The sequence below is a fragment of the Temnothorax curvispinosus genome, unplaced genomic scaffold (genome assembly GCF_003070985.1).
Source record: "Temnothorax curvispinosus isolate PA1 unplaced genomic scaffold, ASM307098v1 QBEX01012299.1, whole genome shotgun sequence".
Classification (NCBI taxonomy): Eukaryota; Metazoa; Arthropoda; class Insecta; order Hymenoptera; family Formicidae; genus Temnothorax; species Temnothorax curvispinosus.
In genome coordinates, this window is record NW_020222079.1 from 57,235 (window position 1) to 63,571 (window position 6,337).

The following is a 6,337-nucleotide window of genomic DNA, read 5'->3' on the forward strand; positions in this document are numbered from 1 at the left end:
CTGGCGCTCTACCACTAGACCACACCGCCGCCCTAATAATATTATTGTAATATTTGTGTAATATTTGCGAATTATTTGTGTGATATTTATGTAATATTTATATAATATTGCTAGAAATTAAACCATTTTAATGAATTTTATTAAATTTTATTGAATTGTTATTTTTAATAATATTGTTACATACAATATTAAAATAATATTATATTGTTAACACAATCAATAATATTATTACAAACTAAAAAGTTATAAATCTTGTAATGTATTTGGAGAGGAGCTCGAGTTGGAGCGGGCGCACATAGCCAACGAGATTCAGTTTGGTATGTACCTGCGACATGTAAACATACCCTGCCTAGCCGCGCGCTGTAAGAATAGCCGGTGTCAATAAAAGTGTGTTAACGACTAGTGACTGCGTGCTCTGTCTTCTGCTTTTTCTCGTTTTCCCCATGCAGACATTACAAAACTGGCGACGAGGAACTCAAACATGTGGATAACAAGAGAGATGAAACAGCAAAAGGAATGAAAAACGAGCGAATGGCACAAAGAGGACAGGACGACAAGAAAACAAGCAAAGCAGAGACAACAAGCTGGCTATATAAGCTAACAAAACCGCAATTAATAAAGACAATTAGGCGAAAAGGTCGAGAAGCAAACGATACTATTACAATCGACAGCCTAAGGCAACAACTCTCGAATCACATCAAGGAACAAAATAAGGAGAGAGAAGACGAACCGAAAAATAAAGAGTCGGACGACGAGGTTCAGCAACTGAGAAGGAGAAGCAGCAACAGTAGAATTCCAGAAGAAAGAACAGGTAACGGCGTGACGCAGTCAACAATGGCAAGCAAGCTGATCAAAGTATCGTATCAATTTGGAGAAGACTGGGACGTATTTATCGAGCGACTAGAAATATTATTCAAAATCGAAGGAACGCCAGACGCAAACAAAGTACCCAGTAAGCAAGGAACATTAAATTAACGTTTAGAAATATTGACTTTATGTGTATTTTTTAAACGTTTTTTAATAATATTATACACATATTTGAAAAATATTATTTCGTAATATGATTTTTCTGAATGTTGTTAAAATATTTTAAAAACGTTACAGAAAATATTTTTCAAATGTTACTCTGACATTTATTTGAGATCAATGCAACAGTTCAAAGTTCCTTGTAATTTGGACTTGGAAATAACGTTGGTAGTATATTAATTTTCTGTTGTTAGAATGTTATTGTTTTATATTGTACGCAACGCTCATCGCGACAGCCATGATGCGTACATTTACGTATGTACAATGCGTGAGTGCGTATACACGCGTGTGGATCGAGCAGTGCGGAGTGCTCTTTATTTAGAGTATATTTATATATAAGTAAGTAACTATTATATTCTAAAAGTTGTATATTAATAATAAGAACTCAATTAACCATACGTGTTATGAATAGTAGTTGATATGATTATTTATAACCTATAATTTAGGTTAACTACAAATAACGTTCTTTGGGTATCGGTAGAAGCTATATAGTGGAATTATTTGCTATTTTCTTGCAATTTACTGCCGATTATTTTTAGCTGTTTGAACGCGTCGAGATCATGAGCAGACGCACGCTTGTCGCGACAGCCCATCGGAAGCAGTAATAGTTCTGGAGACTGTAGTCGCATTATCTTACATACGTATGATGCGTGAGTGTGTCATATATACGTACGTTTGTGCTTGTGCTGTCGAGCGCTTTTAATTGTATACAACATTTTTATATGAGTAAGTAATTATTATATTCTAAAACTTGCATATTAATGATAAAAACTTAATTATCTATATGTGCTGTAAATAGGTAGCTGGTGATTCAAGATCTATTTTTTGACCTATATAAGAGAGAGATTTGCAGAAGAAAAGAAATATACCAAAGTATTAAGGATCAAACATATTCTTGATGTATGTACTCGGGCCGCGAGGCTGAGCAATATTCTAAGGAAAGTATTATACAATTGTATCGTTTTATATTGTGCGCAACGCTCATCGCGACAGCCATGATGTACATGATTATCTTACATACGATGCGTGAGTACGTATACACGTGTGTCAATCGAGGAGTGCAGAGTGCTCTTTATTTACAGCATATTTATATATAAGTAATAATTTATATTCTAAAAGTTGTATATTAATGATAAGAATTCAATTAACCATACGTGCTATAATTATTTATTGTGCTATGAATAGTAGCTGGTGATGTAGGATTCATTTTCCAATTTACAAGAGAGATTTACAAAAGAGAGGAAATATCAATTAATTTTTTTATGTTCTAAATAGATTTGTCCTTGGACATTAAAAATATCATCAAGGTTCGTCAATGCTATTATTTCAATGGTACCAAACAGTGTAACTTTCTATAAAATAACCTCAAAATTTGACGAAATATGTAAATGATAACGTATAAAGCTGGTACACTATGCATGAAGACGATTTGTTAAAGTATTGTACGGCTTTAATACATCATTGTTTGCATGTACCACTGTAAGAGTAATTTAGTATAAAATTAGTATAAAGTTGATAGATGTAACAAACGATCAGTACAAACAAGACCAAAACTGACTTTTTATTTATTTTTATATTTTTTCACATATATGTGCTATCACACTCTAAAGTATATAAATATATTATTGTAAGCGTATTTTATATGTACAGGGCAATGAATATGTCTTAACATATGGGATCAATTGTTGTATCAAATTCAAAAAACCACCATTTGAAAAATTTGACCCTGGCTAAGATAAACATCAGTGAACAATATATTATAAGGAAAACTCTGTACAAGATACTAGAAATGCTAAAAGATGATCAAGAAGCTTTTACACAAGTTGTAAGTAAAGCTGCTTATTATAATTAAATTATATATATATTAAATTACAATCTTTTTCTTATCTAAACTATATTGAATTCTTCTTGTTTTAGAGGCTATTAGACAACAATTCTTTGTAATACAGAGAAAGACTTGGAACACTTTATAATGGAATGGCTTAGATTTGCAAACATCCGTAAATAAAGAAAAAAATCTTAAAAGGTAAAAAAGTAACATAATGTACGTATTTATGTCTGTTAAGTTAGCACCCCCCATAAAAAACCGGAATAACACATATGCAGAAATTAAGTGCTCTTCATGCGTTAATTATATGTGCTCTATTCACGATTTTTGTGCTCGAGCGGTTTTGTGGGAAATTGCAATTGAAACTGGGGGTGCTGGCTTAACGTAAGCTAGCACCCCCACTCATTAAAATTACATATAAAATAAAAAACTCATTATGCTAGAATTATGTGCTTTTTATGTGCTTTCAAATGCCTCAAACAAAATTAGTCTATCTGTAATAGTTTAAAAAATATACGCAAAAAAAGATCTATATACTATACTGATATAAGAGTAAAGTATCAGTTAAAATACAGAAAGCGTAATAATTTTTGTCTTAAAATGTTTCTTGATTAATGTGTTCTCGAAATATGCACAATGAAATTTTTGTGCTTATCCCCTTTGACCGACTTGAACGTGAACACCCCATACGTGCAAAAGTAAAGTACCAGTTAAAATACAGGTAGCAAATTGGTTTTGGTCTTAAAATATTCCTCAATTTATGTGCTCCCGAAATATGCACAATGATTTTAAAAGCATAAAAATCACATTAATTTTTTTTGTCAATGTAATTTTTTGATACAAATTTTTTTAATAAACATAATTATATATGTAATATCTAAATATTCTATTACCATATTCTTTTGTACATCATAAAACAAATATATCTTTCAAGTATTAGTCGCGCAATTGTAGCGTGAACTGCACTATCATTCATGTAACATTATCATAAAAAACAATACACAAGAGATTCTATATAAATACAAATTAAAGTTTACTAAAGAGTAACCAATTTTGAAAATTATATTTTGTTTCTATTATTAGAAAGGGAATGTTAAAAATTAGTTAAACATATGTTTACTTATATGTATTTATATATTGTTCAGAATCTCAGTGAAAAATTCTCCATAATATTTAGCAACTTTGCAATACTTACTCATAACTCATATTAAATAACTTTAAAAATGTATACAAATACATATATTTAATTTTATAAATATTAATATAATTATATTACTTATATACAAAATTATATTTTACTTGTATACCTCAATTCTTCCTATCTATTCCTGCATGCACTTCTTCCATCTACTCTCTATCAAATATTTGATACTGATAATTATCCCACGTTTTGCTAACAATTTTACATATATAACAATATTTATGTAAAAAATACAACATTTAAAAATTTTTCTGAAATCTTATTAAACAAGTTAATCAATACATTAACCAAAACAAAAATCTTATTCTGTTTATTTTAAAAACACATAAATTGAGGAACATTTTAAGACTAAAACCAATTCGCTATCTATATTTTAACTGGTACTTTACTCTTGTACGTATGGGGTGCTCACGTTTTGGTCGGCCGAAGGGAATGAGCACAGAAATCTCATTGTGCATATTTTGAAAGCACATAAATTGAGGAATATTTTAAGACTAAAACCAATTCTATCTGTATTTTAACTGGTACTTTACTCTTGTACGTATGGGGTGTTCACGTTTGGGTCGGTCGAAAAGGATGAGCACAGAAATCTCATTGTACATATTTTGAAAGCACATAAATTGAGGAATATTTTAAGACTAAAACCAATTCGCTATCTGTATTTTAACTGGTACTTTACTCTTGTACGTATGGGGTGTTCACGTTCAAGTTGGTCAAAGGGGATAAGCACGAAAATTTCATTGTGCATATTTCGAGAACACATTAATCAAGAAACATTTTAAGACAAGAATTATATTGCTTTCTGTATTTTAACTGATACTTTACTCTTATATCAGTATAGTATATAGATCTTTTTTTGCGTATATTTTTTAAACTATTACAGATAGACTAATTTTGTTTGAGGCATTTGAAAGCACATAAAAGCACATAATTCTAGCATAATGAGTTTTTTATTTTATATGTAATTTTAATGAGTAGGGGTGCTAGCTTACGTTAAGCCAGCATCTCCACTTTCAATTGCAATTTCCCTAGAAACCGTTCAAGCACAAAAATCGTGAATAGAATAATTAGCACATAAAGAGCATTTAATTTCTACATATGTGTTATTCTGCTTTTTGCGGAGGGGGAGGGGTGCTAACTTAACAGACATAATATATTTTGATACATAGACTAAATCACTGAAGATGTTACTAATATTTCTGAAGTTGAATGAGAAATTCTTATTTTTCAGCAACTGTTTGGTAAAGATCCGGAAAGATTAATAATCTGTTTAAAAGGAAAGAATAAGAGTTTGGAAAAAAATGGTAAAAGAGTTATATTAAACTAAAGCATCTGTATCGCATTGCCTAAAGAAGAGTTAGAAGGCACCTTAATTTCCCTTATCCGAAGGCTGACTTCAAAAATCCCTTCCTAGGATTCCTTCCTAGGATCAATACTTTCTCAGGTAATTGGCAGAGATAATTTGCAGAAATAATTGGCACACGAAATAAATCTCATAATAAAACCTATATATGTATATGTATATGTATATATTTGTTCATATAAATAAAACTACTTTTTTATGGTAATTAGTGTAGTGCATTTTATTGAAAATAAATACATACTCCCTGAAATGAAAATAAAATATCAATAATAACTTTAAATAAATGTTAGAATTAATATTACGGTAATCTTAATATAATATTGTAATAAAGTTGATAGTTTGTTTAAATTTTTATCTCAAAAACATTACAGGAATGATAGAAAAACCTTAGCAAAATGTTATTTGCAACGTTATGGCACTTCCATTTCAACATTACTGAAATTTCGGAATCATGGTCAAAGTATATTCATAATGATGTTCTATACAACATTAAGAACTACATATTTAACAACATTACAAGTTCTAGAATATCGTTGCAATAACATTGTAATAATGATTTTTTGCTTACTGGGTAATAAACTTATTGACAAAAGTGGACGAAGGAACTTATGTGCTAGTGAGAGACTTATACCATCCAGGAAACCCAAAGGACAAGCCTTACAATGAGTTAATAAAATTGATTAAGAAACATTTGAGCCCGAAGCCGTCTGAGTCGATGGAGTGATGTAAATTTCAATGAGCTACGTAAGCACAAACAGAAACAGTAGCTGAGTTCATAGCAAGGCTAAAGAAAATGAGTGTACACTGCAACAACCTAGATACGGCGCTGAGAGACCAGTTAGTAGTAGGTTTGAAAGACGCGCAAACAAGGACGGAACTATTCAAGGAGACGCCGTTCGATTTGAAAAAAGCAACTTAG

At 30.7% G+C, this 6,337-nt stretch overlaps 2 long non-coding RNA genes across 4 annotated transcripts; both read left to right on the top strand.

Annotated features, from left to right (window-relative positions):
* Positions 1–1,163: 1,163 nt before the first annotated feature.
* Positions 1,164–1,909, top strand: LOC112462354. Its single transcript, XR_003041659.1, has 3 exons — positions 1,164–1,365; positions 1,566–1,752; positions 1,826–1,909. It is a non-coding gene; the product is annotated as an uncharacterized LOC112462354 (long non-coding RNA).
* Positions 1,910–1,970: 61 nt separating this feature from the next.
* LOC112462355 lies at positions 1,971–5,554 on the top strand. Of its 3 annotated transcripts, none has more exons than XR_003041660.1 (5): positions 2,013–2,056; positions 2,302–2,333; positions 2,677–2,851; positions 2,944–3,052; positions 5,287–5,554. It is a non-coding gene; the product is annotated as an uncharacterized LOC112462355 (long non-coding RNA). The 3 variants fall into 3 exon arrangements; XR_003041661.1 differs by having other exon boundaries at positions 2,034–2,052; XR_003041662.1 differs by lacking the exon at positions 2,302–2,333 and having other exon boundaries at positions 1,971–2,123.
* Positions 5,555–6,337: the final 783 nt, after the last annotated feature.